Here is an 18428-nt window from a genome sequence, read left to right as displayed (position 1 = left end):
ATTGGAACTCTGTTCATTACAATGGGACTCTACCCACTTGGCAAAAGTTTATTCACTACAAATTACTGAAGTTGCTTAAACAAAGAGATCTTAGTCTTTAGGAAAGGAGGATGGTCAGGTGAACAGGCCCTCTAGTCAGAGCTAAAATAATAGACTTTTGACCTAATTTTACATAGCCAGATGAAGTAAATTTTAGGATAACTTCAGAAAAACATTGGAAGGGATTTTTTGGTTAGTGTTCTTTAAAGTTAAATGGACATTGACTTGTATTTCTTAGAAAAATCTATTACTGAACTGGTACAGAATGTGAATCATTTCTTGTCTGAAGTAAAAGATTGATGTTTACAGGGCAGTTGTCCAGAATCATCTTGCTGAACTAGAAAGTATTTCACTTCTCTTCACTGTAGGTCCTTTTAACTTTACAAATGTGTTATTTAAAACATAAATCATATTGGTACACTGGAAGCCCATTTTAAATGAAATTGAAAAACACTCCTGAGGATTCCATGGAATATTTATGGTTTTATAGTTTATAATTTCTAGCAAAAGAAAAAATGTTTAATACCTTAAAAATATTTTCAGAAATAGCCAAATCTAAAATATGTAATGCCTATGAGAGAACAGTGCTACTAATATCTTAACTATTGAATGCTTGAACACAACATTAAAAGAATTATCTTCTGGGCGCCTGGGTGGCTCAGTGGTTAAGCCGCTGCCTTCGGCTCAGGTCATGATCTCAGGGTCCTGGGATCGAGTCCCGCATCGGGCTCTCTGCTCAGCAGGGAGCCTGCTTCCTCCTCTCTCTCTCTCTGCCTGCCTCTCTGCCTACTTGTGATTTCTCTCTGTCAAATAAATAAATAAAATCTTTAAAAAAAAAAAAAAAAAAAAAAAAAGAATTATCTTCTGCTTTCCCAAAAATAAACTACAAATTTGAAGCTAAGAAATTCAGTACCAGAGTTAAAAGAAATTATTGCTTTTAATCTCTAAAGTAACAGGTATTTTAAAAACTTATTCTATGATTTTATGTATGTAACTTCTCTGTTCGATAAACTTGGAAGAATTTGTATCTGTTATCTTATACCTTGATTCTCTCTGGTATGATTTAAATGCTAGGCCCCTACGCCACATTTTCAGATAGGGTATTTTCTTTTTGTTCATTTACAGTATACGTCTCAAGTAGATGGAGGGCTGTGTGACTTTGATATTTGGGTAGGATATTTGCCTGTGATTTCAAAATTCTCAGAGCCACTTCAGAACATTCCTAGGAATGTTCTGCACAAAATAGCATTTCTCTTAACCAATCTATTAAAATGCTGTTGAGTCAAGCTACCATCTACTGAAATAAAACTTAAACTACTTAGAGACCAAAGCATTTAGAAAAGAGGAGTTTATATGCAAAGAAAATCTGCAAAGGAATCAAGCTTTAGAAAGACAGCCTTAATTAAAAGTATGATATACATTTAAAGGAAAAAAGCAACCCACAAACTTATCAAGGTCACCGAGTTTGCATTTAATCTCTTCATATCCAAAAAGGTCATCACATATCTTCAGACATCAATGTTTCCAAAATCGGGGCTATAGTTGTTTTCATTAGAGAATAACTTACAGGAAAGACTCAAGAGTTCATTTATTTGAGGAGCAAGTACCAGACAGGGTTAACTTGTTTGCTGATGTTACTTTATCTCAGGGTTTCAAAGTGTGTTTGCAGGGAATCCCCAAGATCACCTTTGTATTCAGTGATTCACTAACAGGACACTCAGAACTTAGAAAAGCTGTTATACTCACAGTTAAGGTTTATTAGAGCAAAAGGATACAGACTTTAAAAAGCAACTGAAAAAGGGACACAAGGCCAAGTCCAGGAAAAACCAGGCAGGAGCTGCCAGTTGTCCTCTTCCAGTGAAGTCATGCAGACAGCGCTTCATTCTCCTGGCAATGATGCGTGATGATACGCTGGCTGTACCGCCAAGCAGGGAAGTTCCTCCGAGCCTCTGGGTCCAGGCTTTTCCCTGTGGGCTGATCACACAAGTGCACAGCTGACTGCCCAAATGGCTGACCTTCAGTCTCCAGCCCCTCTGCGGATCAAGCTGATACTGTATGGCCCAAGGCCGCGGTGGATCATAAGTCACATTGTCACCATAGACTACCTGGTCAGGCCTCAGGCCCTTAGGTAAACAAAAACATTATCAGACAGGATATTCCAAGGGTGGAGAGGTCATCGCTTAGGAGCTGAGTAAAGACCAAACCTTTCTTTGGAATGTGAAAGGTTTGCACAACTTGAGCAGTCTGTGTTGACCCCTTACTGTATAGTGTTACTTCGTTTTGTTTTCTGACTCTGGAATGTGATGCGCATTGCTTACCCATCTGGTTAGATGTAAATCTTGCCTCCAGATTTCCTTTTAAGCCCGGCTTTGACTGCATAAATTTGCCTAGTGATTTTACGGTGCAGTATTATTACTTTGATGGTTTATTTGGTCAGTTTTATTATATGAATGTGATAAAGGGTGATGCTTAAGCACAGAGACCTCTTTATAATCTGTTTAGTGAAACTAAACAGAGCATGTGATACTAAAACTTAGGGGTTAACTTTCAAGGCTTTGTAAAGACTTTAAGGTTGTCATTGGTTTATGTTTAAGATATTGCTCTTAGGCTCATATACCAAGATCAGGAACCAAGAGCCATTCAGTTCACCTCTGTCAAGTTACTTGGACCTTATTGCTTAGCAATGGGCTTGCCATACGTAATTCAATTAGATTTAAGGCATAGCCACAGACTCAAAAGCAATTTTTAAATTACTGTTTGATAGGAAGGAGAATAGATCTTTATTGAACTTACTCAAAATAGCTACATGGCTGTCAAAAGTCAAGGAAACTTAATAAAGGCATTTTGTGTAATATTTAACCATTTTTACTATTTTGTGGTACACATTTATGTCATTTTCTCTAGTATCACTATTTTTATGTTTTCTTGACAATATATTACTTATAAATTATATCAAGAATTTTCAAAGAATTTTTTTTCTGGAATTCCAAAGGGTCAGTTGGAACATACCATTGAAAGAATGTTTACACCAGTTTATGTAGTGTAGCCAATAGATAGTTCAAAATAAAGAAGATGTCCATTAGAAATAAAGCAATAACCATAATTAACTCATTTCATCCTAGGTAATTATTTCTTGTTTTTCTGATTTTGGGTGGAGCACTCTTTCACAAAGTCATTTGCTTCTGGATTTAAAGAATCCTAGAAATCCTGACTCTTATCTTTTGGTAGGCTGACAGGTATCTTTTTGGCATGCTGACATCGGTTTATACTGAAAAATCTGTTATCCATGAGCCTACGCCCTATAGAGTCAACAATTATGAGTGTGGTAAAAGTCTTTACTGAGGCTTTCATTCTTCTCCTGTTTCTTCCAGAAGATTCAGTTTTTGCTCTGTAGCTTATCACGGGGACTTCAGGCAAATGTAAGAAAAAAGCAGAAAGTATCTGTGGATGATAAGACACAATGGCTTAGGTTAATGTGTAAAGGCCTAACAATACTAGAAGAGTGGGGGGTGGAATTGTTTTTTTTTTCTGAAGTAACACATAATCCCTTTGCAAGATTTTAGTCAATGATTATCCTGAGAGGAAAAATACTTTTATAGACAGAGTAGGCATTAAATTTCATTTAATTAATGTCATAAGATATTTTAGGATTGTCACCTGCAAACAAATTTTTTTTAAAAATCAATTTTTAAAAAACAGTTACTGTACCAATCTTTGTATATGGATAGGTGTATGCTTCTGTCCAACCTGAACGTTAGACAGTTGGTAAAAATGTCTTTATATTTATAGTAATACATTTTCCTTAAATGTAATTAACTTGGGTTAAACTCCTCTTACTATTGTGTAAGTTTTTTTCATATTTAGGAGGGGATAAGCTGGATGACTTTTACGGTAGCTTTGAGCTAATAAAAAATCTGCAGTATACCAACCAAACATATCTAATTATTTTTAGTATTCCTCCTTTCATAGGATAAATTAGCAAAACTTTGGAGCTTCTAGCAACTGTTTGGGAAACCCCAAAGAAAATTATTATGTAAAAGACGTAGTAATAGTTTATTATTCTGAATTTGGGAAATGCCATATCAAAAAAGTTATCAGGGCATGCCTGGGTGGTTCAGTGGGTTAAAGCCTCTGCCTTTGGCTCAGGTCATGATCTCAGGGTCCTGGGATCCAGATCCGAGGCCGGCTCTCTGCTCAGCCGGGAGCCTGCTTCCTCCTCTCTCTCTGCCTGCCTCTTTGCCTACTTGTGATCTCTGTCAAATAAATAAAAATATTAAAAAAAAAAAAGTTATCAGAGGAGAAAACATGAGTAAGTGACTATAGAAAAAAGGTTACAGGCAATATTTAAAATAAAGTTGGCATCAAGTAATGATACTAGAAACTTTTTCAGAGATAAAGGACTTTGTTTAAGAAATAGTTCAAGGAAAAAAAAAGAAATAGTTCAAGGGTATGACAAAAGCACAAAATGTTAGGCTCTCAAGAGTTATAATATATAATAATGATATATATAAATATTTATATATTATAAATATAAATAATATAATTTGATAATATAAGAAAACCCTGCTATTTTTAGGCACTAAGTACCTCTTAATTGTTTTTTGTTTAGAGTAAACAATTTACTTATGGATTTGTCAATTTAACAGAATATCCAGATTCTAGTTTTACTCTTTGGGGATGCCATCCATATTTTATAGAGTAGGATTCACAAGTCCTTTTTTCCATCCTATGAATAAATTCATTTTTATCTAGCTAACTTTATAAAATAAGTTAATACATTTTTATGCTTCTTTTGAATTGATTATTCGTGAATATTAAAAACCAAGACAAAGTCCATTTCCCTTCATACCTTCTACAACCTGTTGTATACCCTCAAATTTGGCTTTAATATTTTCTGTCACATTCTGGCATAAGCAGACAATTTGACTTTAAGACAAAAATCAATCTTTTCCCATGATAGACAAATAAAAATTTATTACTTTGGATTTATACCTCTTGACAGATTCACAAACATTATTTTACATTTCTTTCCAAAAAGAACATGTATACCAACATATCTTAATTTTTCATATGTATCTTTTCAACCTATTAATTAATGGTCATTTACAATGTATAAAAACAAAAGGCAAATCTATGTAAAAACTGTGGTTGTTGAACCCAGTATTTATTTTGTTCTCTACAAATGAGTTTCTTAGATATAATTTATATCCAAAGATTATTAATTAAATGAGTAATTCAGTTTAATATTAGTTTAGGAATTAGAAAAATATCTATAAAGTTCAATTATTTAGGCTTTCCATGAGAAAAAAAAACCCATCTTGCATAAGTTAGAATAGTATACTAACATTTTAATTCACCCTGTAATTAAATCAGGAAGAAGATATATGGTTGTTTTAATACAGCATTATTAAACCAATCTAATTTGTCCAAGGATTCCTTTTAATTAGGAATATGATTACTTAAACTTTTCTATTTTTCATACTAAATATTTAGGAACTCTTCAAGTTTTGTTTAAGAATACTAAAGTTTCCTTTCTATTTTTCTCTTTGCTATCAAATTGCATTTCATTACTTACTTTGTCAACTTGTAAATAAAGCTATTTTTATGGTAATTTTCCAGTCAGATTGTAGCTTGAGCTAGAAGCACAGCTTTAAATTTATTAACACCTTACTTTGGGGCATCAAACTCTTTCTCACATCTTTACCTGGCTCATTATTTATGCTTTTCTATTTTCTTTTGAAAGACGAGAGAGTAAAAGTCATGTACCCAGACTTTATAGATTTCTTGCAAAGACCGTGAAGCTGTAGGAGAGTCGAGAAGCAATCATTCTCATTCCATCACAAATTCAGGCTTAATTGAATGGTTGTACCTTTCAAGAAAAACCTTCTCTAAAGTCTCTACCCTTTGTCCTAAAACTAGGTAGAAACAATTTCAAATTTTATTCATTATGTATATTTTGTTCTCTCTGAATTTGTCTGTTGGAATTAGATATCCTTACATAGTGTGTTCAAATGACAGCTTTTATGGCCCATTAATCTCTAATAGTGTCCCAAGGGACAGCAGAAGTTGCTGTCAGAGAAAGTTTATAATTGTAAATAAATAGACTATTATAAAAAGCTATGCCTTTCTTTTTGAGGAGGAAAGTCTTTTTAAAATGACACTAAAAGAACCATCAAGTTTGGTTTTATAACATTAGCCACAGATAGATAAATGTAGTCAAAGTACACAAAACTGGCTGATGGTTGCAGCTCCAGATCTCCAATAGCTGCTCTCCTCTCCAGGGGGCACAAAAATATGTTTATCTTGATTTGAGTCAGAGTGGCACACAGCATAAAAGACAACACAGAGAGTTTCACCAATAGTATGGCAGCAATAAAATAAATCAGTACTGTATTGAGTGATACGAACAACTTTCCAACCTCCTAGTGAAACTAAATCAAGGTCTCAAGATCCAGAGGCAAAGAAAGAGATCCTCTAAATGACAGGAGCTAACAGAATCCTCAAGACAAACATAAAATACAATCAAATACGTGTCACTTGTTACCTCAAAAGACCATACAGGCCATTAAAAACTACATTATCAACATGGCTGCTGCCAAAGGAGAAATAAGGGTGTGTACAAATCAGAACCAGCATGAAAACCAGAATTAACCGGGACACAAAAACCAAACAAATGGTCATAAAAAGAAATAGAATCAACTAGATTAAAACCCTATTTCCACAAGAGATTCACCCTAAGACTGGGAAAAGTTATACCTCAACGAGCCCTGAGTTGCAGTTTACTCAGCTCCAACTACTCAATACATCTCTGGTAGATAAATACATAAAATCTTGGTAATCGTCAAAGAAATACTCAGAGACACAGCATCTAGTAACGAAAAGTTTACTCTCAAGAAAGGCTTATAAGAAACTCCCAGGTTTTAAAATGTCTGGTTCACTAAATAAAAGAATACAAGAATGGAGGAACACAAAAGAACCAACATGACTAGCTCATAGTTAGTCTGCTCATGGAAGAAAAGATACAAATTGTCTTACAGGGTTGTCATAGCTACAAAGGTTATTATGAATTTTCAGCTATCATCATTGCAAAAATTGATAAAATTGCTTTTATGAGGGAGTCAGTACTTATAAACAAAACTTAAGGGATTCTTTGATCTTGGGAAAGCAAACTAGACACAGTGACTCTGTTTTTGTTTACTTATTTCTCTGTGCAAGTTGTTTTATTCTCTGATTATGATGTATATACACCCTGATGCAGCGGAGCGACATGTCAGTTTTGCTGCCACACATGCTACTTTTGGTCCTTGGTGGTTGAAAACCCTTTCACAAATACTGAATTATTATAGCTTAAGGGAAAAAAACTAATAATACAGAGGAAAAGGCCAAGTTTAAGAGAGGTACTTTGAAGAATGGATTCTTTTTTAAAGAAATTGTCTTATCTTTGTGGACAAGCTAGTAAAAACTTTGGATTAATAAGATTATAATACGAATGACTAACACAAATCATAAAAATTTGATTTTGACTGAGAAAAAAGGCTAGAGAGAAATGGTAGAACAAAATGAAATTTGCCCTGCCTTTCAGTGAGAAGTTAATTTGAATTCAAAAGCTGACTTTGTCAGACTCAAGGAAAAATATAGACAGAATTCCATACTTCAAGGATTTGTATACTACTAAGAGGACTGAGGTTCATTTAGCCCATATCGCTTTGATGAGCCTCTTCCAAACAGCAAGACAGGTTGGTTTTTCCCAGAGACCTGTTTAGATCAGCTTTGCTCAAAATGGGACTGTGATTCAAAAGTGGATACTGACATTGATTAATAGTGAGCTCGGACCAGCAGTTTGTTTTTAATGAAACAGAATAGAAAATAGATTATCTGTGGTACCCCTAAAGTAAGTATTGAGACTTCTACTTTAGGTAGGATTTAGTAGAAAGACTAGGCTCCCACTGAAACAAATAAATTACAAAGTTGAATGTTTAAAGTTGTTGGAAAATTGTGGGCAGAGCAAAGCCTAGAACTAAATTTCTAGAGAAGGAAAAGCTCTCCTGGTGAGCTACAATCCCTGGCTCTTTTATTCCTTGGATCATTTACCAATTCTGGTCATATTGACTCTGTTTTTGGCATAGGGACTCTACTGGGCCAAAGAAGAAGCCAGGTGAGTTTTTGAAGCCAATAGGTCCAGGCATGCCAGATTTGACTCTAAAGAAGCCTGAAACATACCCTGCATATTTGCTGAATGTTGAAGTATAAAAGAGCCTGGAGAGCTGGTCCAGAAAGGCAGAATAAAATCTTCAATTTTATGATGCTTAGGAGACAAATTCCTTCTAGAGAGAGGGACGGCACCAACCATACGACAGGGCTTTCCCTCAAGTTTTTGCCAGATACTGAACTTGATGTTGTGAGAGACTAAGCTCAAAACTTTTGAAGGACAGAGTTTCAAGGATGAGGACAAAGAGAAAAGCCAAACTATCAATCAAAAACTGCAGAAGGCCACACTCAAGAAGGAAACTGGATTGGAAAGGTAAGGTCTCTCCAGAAAGCTTAGAGACAGAATCTCAGAAGAGACAGAAAGCCAGCATGAACACTTGGCCAGGCTCTCTCTCAAGACATCTGCCACATTTTGAAGCTGCATGAGGTAGGAAACTAATGAGCTAAACTTTAAGCCTCTAAAGGGCAGAACTGATTCTCTCATAGTTTTTAAAAGCTGAAGGAGAGAGACCTGCTAAACTATCAATCAAAAGTCCAGGTTGATTTATAGCTGCAGTGTCCACAATAGCCAAACTATGAAAAGATCCTAGATGTCCATCAGCAGATGGATGTATAAAGAACGCACACACACACACACACACACACACACACACACACACACACACACACGGGAATATTATGCAGCCATCAAAAATGAAATCTTGCCATTTGCAACGATGTGAATGGAACTAGAGGCTATTATGCTAAGTGAAATAAGTCAATCAGAGAAGGACAATTATTATATGGTCTCACTGATATGAAGAATTTGAGAAACAAGAAAGACAATCATAGGGTAAGGGAGGGAAAATGAAACAAGATGAAACCAGAGAGGGAGACAAATCATAAGAGACTCTTAATCTCAGGAAACAAAATGAGGGTTGCTGGAGGGGAGGGAAGTAGAGGAGTAGGATGGGTGGCTGGTGGACATTGGGAAGTGTTATGTGCTATGGTGAGTGCTGTGAGTTGTGTAAGACTGATGAATCACAGACTGGTACCCCTGAAACAAATAATACATTATATACTTAAAAACAAAAAGTCCAAGTGAGCCACCTCTGAAGAAAAAGGACAAAGGAGAGGTAAACTAAGTCTAACTAAAACCAGAATGCAGCCCTGATCCAATTCAATTCCTAATGGGCTTACGATGATCAGTCCTTTAAATTATGCATCTAACAGAAGAAAGGGAGAAAGTTTACAGGGGGAAATAATATCATTATTAGTCCAGTTGGTTCTTTTATTATTATTATTTTTTAAGATTGATTTTAGAGAGAGAGAGCATGGGGTGGGGTCATGGGCAGAGTGAGCAGACGCCTCACTGAGCATGGAGCCTGATGCAAGACTTGATCTCACAGCCCTGAGATATATGTATGCATATATATGCACAAGGAAAAAGGGAAAGATGGACAAATTGGATAAAATGATGGACAATTTTTGCAGATTTGGAACCTATAAAAATAATGTACATTATGTAATTTAAAAATACAACAGCTAAAATTGAGAATTCACTGGATAGTTTTTTTTTTTAATAGCTTAGACTGAGCAAAAAATACAGTTAGTGAACTTAAGGACGGATAAATAGAAAATATCCAGAAATGAGACACAGAGACAAAAAGAACAGGATGAATAAAACTGAATAAAAGAGACATGTGGATGGGACACCTGGGTGGCTCAGTTGGTTAAGCAGCTGCCTTTGACTCAGGTATTGATCCCAGCATCCTGGGATCGAGTCCCACATCGGGCTCCTTGCTCGGCAGGGAGCCTGCTTCTCCCTCTGCCTCTGCCTGCCACTCTGTCTGCTTGTGCTCACTCTCGCTTCTCTCTCTTTGACAAATAAATAAATAAAATCTTTAAAAAAAGAGAGAGAGAAACATTTGGAATATAGCTAAATAACCAAATGTACGTTTAATTAAGAGTCCCAGAAGGTAAGAATGAAAGAGAGTGGGGCAGAGCAATATTTCAAGAGATAATAATCAAGAAATTTCCAAAATTGATGACTCACATCTGCCCCAACATTAAAGGTCAGTGAACCCCAGTACACAGCAAGGATATATACAAAGGAAGCCACAATTAAGCACATTATGGCTGAAACGCTGAAAGGCAAAGATAAAATCTTGAAAGCAGCAAGAGAAAAGTAAGTCACATCTACTTTCTACAAAAGGAACAGCAAGATAATTTATTTTCTGACAAATTATGGAAGCCAAAAAGAATAAAAAGACATTTAAAGTGTTAAAAGAAAAAAAAAATCAGTTTATACCTAATTAAAATATCCTTAAGAAATCATGATAAAATAAAAATTTATTCAAACAAATAAAAACTGGGAGAATTCATCATCAACAGACCCAAACTATGAATACTATTAAAGGTAGTTCTTTAGACTAAAGGAAAATTAATTCAAATGCCAACATGGGTCTTCAGGAAAGAAGAACAGCAGAAAAGATAAATATGTGATTAAGTTTTTTAGATTTTGAATTTATTTATTTATTTATTTGACAGAGAGACAGAGAGAGAACACAAGCAGGGGGAGTGGCAGAGGGAGAAGCAGACTCCCTGCTGAGCAGGGAACCCGATTTGGGGCTCAGTCCCAGGACCCTAGGATTATGACCTGAGCCAAAGGCCACCCAGGTGCCCCGTGATTAAGTTTTTAAAATTGAATTTCAAAGCAGCAAAAATAAAACATGTTGTGGAGTTTATACGCAGAAGTTAAAGAAAAAATAACAGTTGTATGAATTGTAGGAGGGAGATAAATGTACATAAACCATCGTAAGGTTTTTATCCTTTGGACAGTGGTTTAAAAAAAAACAAAAACAAAATCTAGAGAGGCTTCTGGGTGGCTCAGTCAGTTGAACATCCAGCTCTTGGTTTCTGCTTAGGTCATGACCTCATGTGTCATGAGACAAAGCCCCATACCCAGCACTGTCCCTCTGGTCTCCCCACACTTGTGTGTGTGCTTTTTCTCTATATATAAAATAATAAAATAAATAAATCTTTTAAAAATACTAGCTTAATGTAAGCTGTAATAAGCCAAGGATTCATATTAAAATCTAGAGGAATGATTATCAAAGTATAAGAGTTAACAAAGTAACAGTATAAACATCATCTGGAAATTTTTTAGAAGTAAAAATTCTCAGTCCTCCCCCAGACTTATTAAATTATAAACTTTAAAAGTAGGGCCCAGAAATCTATGTTGGAATAGTGTTCTAGGTGATTCTGATGCACACTAACATTTGAGAACCACTGCTCTGGGTAACTACCAAAAGAAAACAAACAGGTATAATTAAGAACCTAATAGAAGAGGTCAAACAGAATAATAAAAACACTTGTTTAATCCAAAGTAATGAAAGAAAGGAGGAATGGAGGAAGAACGGATAAGATAAGTAGAAATAAAAACAAAATGAATAAAATAAAATTCACAGTAAGATTGTGAACATAAACCTAACTATAACAGTAATCACATTAAATACAAATGAACTAAATGTTCCAACTAAAAGACAAGATTTTCAGATTGGATTCAAGAAACAAAAAGGCACAGATAATTTAAAAGGATTAAAAAGACATACCATATAAACACTACCCCCCCAAATGCTTGTGTGATTGTATCACTAATACATACATTTTACTTTAAGAAATATTACTAAATGAGGGGAGACAAGATGGCGGGGAAGTAGGAGGAGGGACCGTTTCAACCTGTACCCTAAAGTGAGCTGATTACCTACCAAAGAACTCCGATCACCCATGAAATCAGACTGAGATCACAATTATACCCCTCTGGATCTCTACAGGGGCAGAAGATGCCAATGGGCAGGTAAAGCAGAGTGGGAATGTCGGACTGATGTTGGAAGATAAACAAAAGGGGGAGGGAGCCACCAGAGGTGACCGATTGGAAATACCCCAATCTGAGAGTGCCCTGCATCTGGGAACCAGCATTAACTTGGAGACTGGTTGAAAGCACTCAAAAAGAGCAAAGGATCGTGGGGGGAAATTACGGGAATCGGGGTGGCTAGGGACAGGGGCTTAAGTCCCCGGACCCAGGGCAGCCTCCCATGGCGCTGAGCCAGAGAGAGTGTGGCAGAGAAACCAGCTCTTGGTCCCTGAGCCGCCAGCGTGCCCGAGAACGCCTGGGGTCCGGCTCCTGTGAGGGGCTGCAGCCTCGCCAGAGGGCAGAATGCTGTGCCAGGCGCTATCAGAGCCCAAGACGCGCATGCCCCACACTCTCCCCGGAGACAGGTGCGCCAAGGCCCAGCCTGGTGCTCTCCGACCCGCGTGGTGCTATCAGAGCCTGAGATGTGCGCGCACCCCACAGCCTCCCCTGAGAGAGGTGCACGCAAGCCCCGCACTCTTAGACCCAGAAAGACCAGACACTCCCAGCCCGGGCCAGCAGGAAAATCTCAGTGTGCGATCGAGATCGTTGCTTGGAACCTCTCTGGGGGTCTGGAACTGCCCAGACAGCCGCTGCTGTGGTTTTGGGTACAAGCAGAAGAACCTGCGTCCCCAGGGACTGTGACTCAGAACCTGCTCTGCCAGCGGCCAAGGGGGAATTCATATGGGCTCTGCGGCACCCACAGGGGAGCAGACTGAGCTTCTCTCTGAGAGGGAGGTCAGGGTGCAGTTTGCTTTCCTCTAAACCTCGAAAAACCATCAAAAGCGGTCAAGGTGAGAGAAAAATATGTGAACAAACATAAAAACCTCCAGAAAACAAAAGCGTGAAAAAACCTGTTTCCTCAGAGCCCACCCCCTTGAGGGGGGCAGGAGGACTTAACTCAGGGAACCTCATTGACTGAAAATCCACGTGGCAGGCCCCTGCCTCCGAAAAACAACCAGGAAAGAAAAAAAAAAAAAAAAAAAAGAAAGAAAAAGACTACAAGAAAACAACCACCACTACTTCATAGGACAACTTTTATTTTTAACTCATTCCCACTATTCTGGTTCATTTTTTTTTTTTAATATATAGATAATTTTTTAACCTATTGACCATTACAGTGAGATGTCCAGTACATCAAATTCCATAATAACCTTCTAACCTAAACTTTTTGATACATACACCTGTGTTTTTCTTTCGTTTTTCTATTTTTTTAATATTTTTAAAATTTTAGTTTAGTTTAGTCTAGTTTGTTCTTTTTTTATTTTTATTTTCTAATATTCATAGAAAGTTAAACTTCAAGGTAACCCCCTTTCCCCAATCAATGCTACCCCTATAGGTAAACCAATTTTTAATCCCCCTTTATCTTAGGAAAGGTGAGTCCTTTAACAAAGATATCAAGATACATCCAGGAATAATCAAAATAACCTTCCTCGCCCACACTGAGAATTTATATAACCACTCTCCCATCTTTTTCTTCTGCCAGTGTTTCTGTGTATTTGTGTTTGTCCTGATAGTATATAAATCTTATACTTGGGGTTCTTTTTGATGAGGTTCTTCCTTTACTTCATATACTCTTGTCATATACTTTTATCAGTCTTTTTGTTTGTCTGTTTTTGTTTGTATACTTCATAAATCTTACCTTGGGGCCCATTTGGGCTGAGCCTTCTCTTTTATCTTCCCTTTCTTTCCTGTCTCTCTCTTTCTCTTCTTTTTCTTTCATTCGGGTGGGGAATCTTGATTGCTCAGAAGCGTTCCAGGGTGCACTTTGACTGCACCACGGTTGATACATCCAGCTACATCCGTTCAGTCATCTCTCACCAAAATGACAAGGAGGAGGAATGCCCAACGAAGAAAAATACATCTCTTTCTGCAACAGAGCTAATGGCTATCGACATAGACAATATGTCAGAAAAGGAATTCAGGTTAACAATTATCCAGGCAATAGCTAGGTTGAAGAAAGCCCTGGATGACCAAACGGAATTCATTAGGGCAGAACTGAAAGCCACCAGGGATGATGTTCAAAATGCTCTCAATGAGTTCCAATCTAATCTAAATTCTCTAAAAGACAGAAGATAGAATTAGCGATCTGGAGGACAAACAGAGAGAGAGGATCAGGAGGAAGCCTGGAACAAACAGCTTAGAAGCCACGAAAACAGAATCAGGGAAATAAACGATGCCATGAAACGTTCCGTCAGAATTATTGGAATCCCTGAAAGGGAGGAGAAAGAAAGAATTCTAGAAGATATAGTGGAACAAGTTGTTTATGAAAATTTTCCCAATCTCACGAATGGAACCAGCGTTCATGTACTAGAGGCAGAATGGTTTCCCCCCAAGATTATAGATTCTCGAAAGTCCTCGAGACACCTAATAGTAAGAATGAAGAATTATAATTGTAGGCAGACCCTCTTGAAAGCAGCTAGGACAAAGAAGCTCCTTACGTACATAGGAAAGCCCATCAGAATAATGTCAGACCTGTCCACAGAGACCTGGCAAGCCAGAAAGGGCTGGCAAGATATATTCAGGGCACTAAATGAGAAGAACATGCAGCCAAGAATACTTTATCCAGCAAGACTGACATTCAAAATGAATGGAGAAATAAAGAGTTTCCAAGATCGGCAAGGCTTAAAAGAGTATGAGACCACCAAGCTGACACTGCAAGAAATATTAAGTGGGGGGGGGGGGGGTCTATAAAAGAGGAAAAATCCTAAGAATAGCATTGAACAGAAATATAGAGACAATCTACAGAAAGAAAGACTTCAAAGGTAACACGATGTCAATAAAAACGTATCTATCAATAATCACTCTCAATGTGAATGGCCTAAATGCTCCCATCAAATGACACAGGGTTGCAGATTGGATAAAATGACAGGACCCATCCATACGTTGTCTACAAGAGACCCATCTTGAACCTAAAGATACACCTAGACTGAAAGTGAAGGGATGGAGAAGCATCTTTCATGCCAATGGGCCTCAAAAGAAGGCCGGGATAGTGATTCTTATATCAGATAAATTAGATTTTAAACTAAAGACTGTAGTCAGAGATACAGAAGGACACTACATAATTCTTAAAGGGACTGTCCACCAAGATGATCTAACAATTGTAAATATCTACGCCCCAATAAGGGAGCAGCCAATTACATAAGAAAACTATTAATCAAGATAAAGAGTCATATTGATGTGAATACATTAATAGTAGGAGATCTTAACACACCTCTCTCAGAAATAGATCATTAAAGCAGAAAATCAATAAAGAAACAAGAGCATTGAATGACACATTGGAGCAGATGGGCCTCATAGATATATACAGAACATTCCACACTAAAACAACAGAATACTCATTCTTCTCAGATGCACATGGAACCTTCTCAAGAATAGACCACATACTGGGTCACAAATCAGGACTCAACCGATACCAAAAGACTGAGATTATTCCCTGTACATTCTCAGATCACAGTGCTTTGAAACTGGAGCTCAATCACAAGGAAAAGTTTGGAAGGAACTCAAACGCCTAGAAGCTAAAGACCACCTTGCTTAAGAAAGCTTGGATCAACCAGGAGATCAAAGAAGAACTTAAACAATTCACGGAAACCAATGAGAATGAAGACACTTTGGTCCAAAACATATGGGATACAGCAAAGACAGTCCTAAGGGGGAGATACATAGCCATCCAAGCCTCCCTCAAAAAAATTGAAAAATCCAGAATACACCAGCTGTCTCTACACCTTAAAGAACTGGAGAATCAACAAAAAATCAAACCAACTCCACATGTAAGAAGGGAAATAATCAAGATTAGAGCAGAGATCAATGAGGTAGAAACCAGAGATACAGTAGAACGTATCAATGAAACTAGAAGCTGGTTTTTTGAAAGAATCAATAAGATTGATAAACCACTGGCCACACTAATCCAAAAGAAAAGAGAGAAAGCCCAAATTAATAAAATTATGAATGAAAAGGGAGAGATCACAACTAACACCAAGGAAATAGAAACAATCATCAGAAGTTATTATCAACAGTTATATGCCAATAAGCTAAGCAACCTAGATGAAATGGATGCATTCCTAGAAAACTATAAACTCCCAAAATTGAACCAGGAAGAAATTGACAACCTGAATAGACCGATATCTAGTAACGAGATTGAAGCAGTGATCAAAAACCTCCCAAAAAACAAGAGCCCAGGACCTGATGGATTCCCTGGAGAATTCTACCAAACTTTCAAAGAAGAAATAGCACATATTCTCCTAAAGCTGCTTCAAAAAATTGAAGCAGATGGAAAACTTCCAGACTCTTTTTATGAAGCCAGCATTACCCTGATCCCCAAACCAGGCAAAGACCCTACCAAAAAGGAGAATTTCAGACCAATATCACTGATGAATATGGATGCTAAGATTCTCAACAAGATCCTAGCAAACAGGATCCAACAGCACATTAAAAAGATTATCCACCATGACCAGGTGGGATTGATCCCTGGGTTACAAGGATGGTTCAACATTTGCAAAACAATCAATGTGATAGAAGAAATGAATAAGAGAAGAGAGAAGAACCACATGGTCCTCTCAGTTGATGCAGAAAAAGCATTTGACAAAATCCAGCATCCGTTCCTGATTAAAATGCTTCAAAGTATAGGGTTAGAGGGAACATTCCTGAACTTCATAAAATCTATCTATGAAAGACCCACAGCAAATATCATCCTCAATGGGAAAAAGCTCACAGCCTTCCCGTTGAGATCAGGAACACGACAAGGATGCCCACTCTCACCACTCTTGTTCAACATAGTATTAGAAGTCCTAGCAACAGCAATCAGACAACAAAGAGAAATAAAAGGTATCCAAATGGACAATGAAGAAGTCAAACTCTCTCTCTTCGCAGATGACATGATTCTTTATACGGAAAACCCAAAAGACTCCACCCCCAAACTACTAGAACTCATACAGCAATTCAGTAACGTGGCAGGATACAAAGTCAATGCACAGAAATCAGTGGCTTTCTTATACACTAATAATGAAAATACAGAAAGGGAAATTAGAGAGTCAGTTCCATTTACTATAGCACCAAGAACCATACGATACCTGGGAATAAACCTAACCAAAGAGGTAAAGGATCTGTACTTGAGGAACTACAGAACACTCATGAAAGAAATTGAAGAAGACACAAAAAGATGGAAGACCATTCCATGCTCTTGGATCGGAAGAATAAACATTGTTAAAATGTCTGTACTGCCTAGAGAAATCTATACTTTTAATGCCATTCCGATCAAAATTCCACTGGGTGGCTCAGTTGGTTAAGTGTCTGACTCTTTGTTTCAGCTCAGGTTATGATCAAATGGCTCGTGGGATTAAGTCCCAAAATCACTTTGATTGGTGGGCTTAATCCTAAAATTTGTAAGGAATCAGAAGAGACACTGAATCATTAAGGAAATGTTGAAAAACAAAAATAAAACTGGCGGCATCACGCTACATGATTTCAAGCTTTACTACAAAGCTGTGATCACCAAAACAGCATGGTACTGGCATAAAAACAGACACATAGGCCAGTGGAACAGAGTAGAGAGCCCAGATATGGACCCTCAACTCTATGGTCAAATAATCTTTGACAAAACAGGAAAAAATATACAGTGGAAAAAAGACAGTCTCTTCAATAAATGGTGCTGGGAAAACTGGACAGCTATATGTAGAAGAATGAAACTCGACAATTCTCTTACACCATACACAAAAATAAACTTGAAATGGATAAAAGAACTCAACCTGAGACAGGAATCCATCAGAATCCTAGAGGAGAACATAGGCAGTAACCTCTTCGATATCAGCCACAGCAACTTCTTTCAAGATATGTCTCCAAAGGCAAAGGAAACAAAAGCAAAAATGAACTTTTGGGACTTCATCAAGATCAAAACCTTCTGCAAAGCAAAGGAAACAGTCAACAAAACAAAGAGGCAACCCACGGAATGGGAGAAGATATTTACAAATGACAGTACAGACAGAAGGTTGATATCCAGGATCTATAAAGAACTTCTCAAACTCAACACACACGGAATAGATAATCATATCAAAAAATGGGCAGAAGATATGAACAGACACTTCTCCAATGAAGACATACAAATGGCTATCAGACACATGAAAAAATGTTCATCATCGCTAGCCATCAGGGAGATTCAAATTAAAACCACATTGAGGGACGCCTGGTGGCTCAGTTGGTTAAGCAGCTGCCTTTGGCTCAGGTCATGATGCCAGCATTCTGGGATTGAGTCCCACATTGGGCTCCTTGAGGAAGCCTGCTTCTCCCTCTGCCT

General features: G+C 37.4%; 1 protein-coding gene across 6 annotated transcripts in view; it reads left to right on the top strand.

Annotated features, from left to right (window-relative positions):
• Nucleotides 1–18428, top strand: part of LOC309865547 (uncharacterized protein) — a 203623-nt gene that overhangs the window by 4283 nt on the left and 180912 nt on the right. For 4 of the 6 annotated variants that reach the window (XR_014312154.1, XR_014312155.1, XM_082731992.1 and 1 more), the window contains exon 2: nt 8166–8194. The exons of 1 other annotated variant lie outside the window; for it this stretch is intronic. The gene's annotated coding sequence lies outside the window, so the exon portion shown is untranslated. Of the gene's footprint in view, nt 1–8165; nt 8195–8479; nt 8561–18428 lie in introns of those variants that run through there. One more of the 6 variants, XM_082731991.1, reaches the window with a different exon arrangement.

The sequence above is a fragment of the Mustela nivalis genome (assembly GCF_964662115.1).
Source record: "Mustela nivalis genome assembly, chromosome: 5".
Taxonomy (NCBI): domain Eukaryota; kingdom Metazoa; phylum Chordata; class Mammalia; order Carnivora; family Mustelidae; genus Mustela; species Mustela nivalis.
Note: the sequence above shows the minus strand (reverse complement) of the source record. Positions and strands in the feature narration are given on the sequence as shown.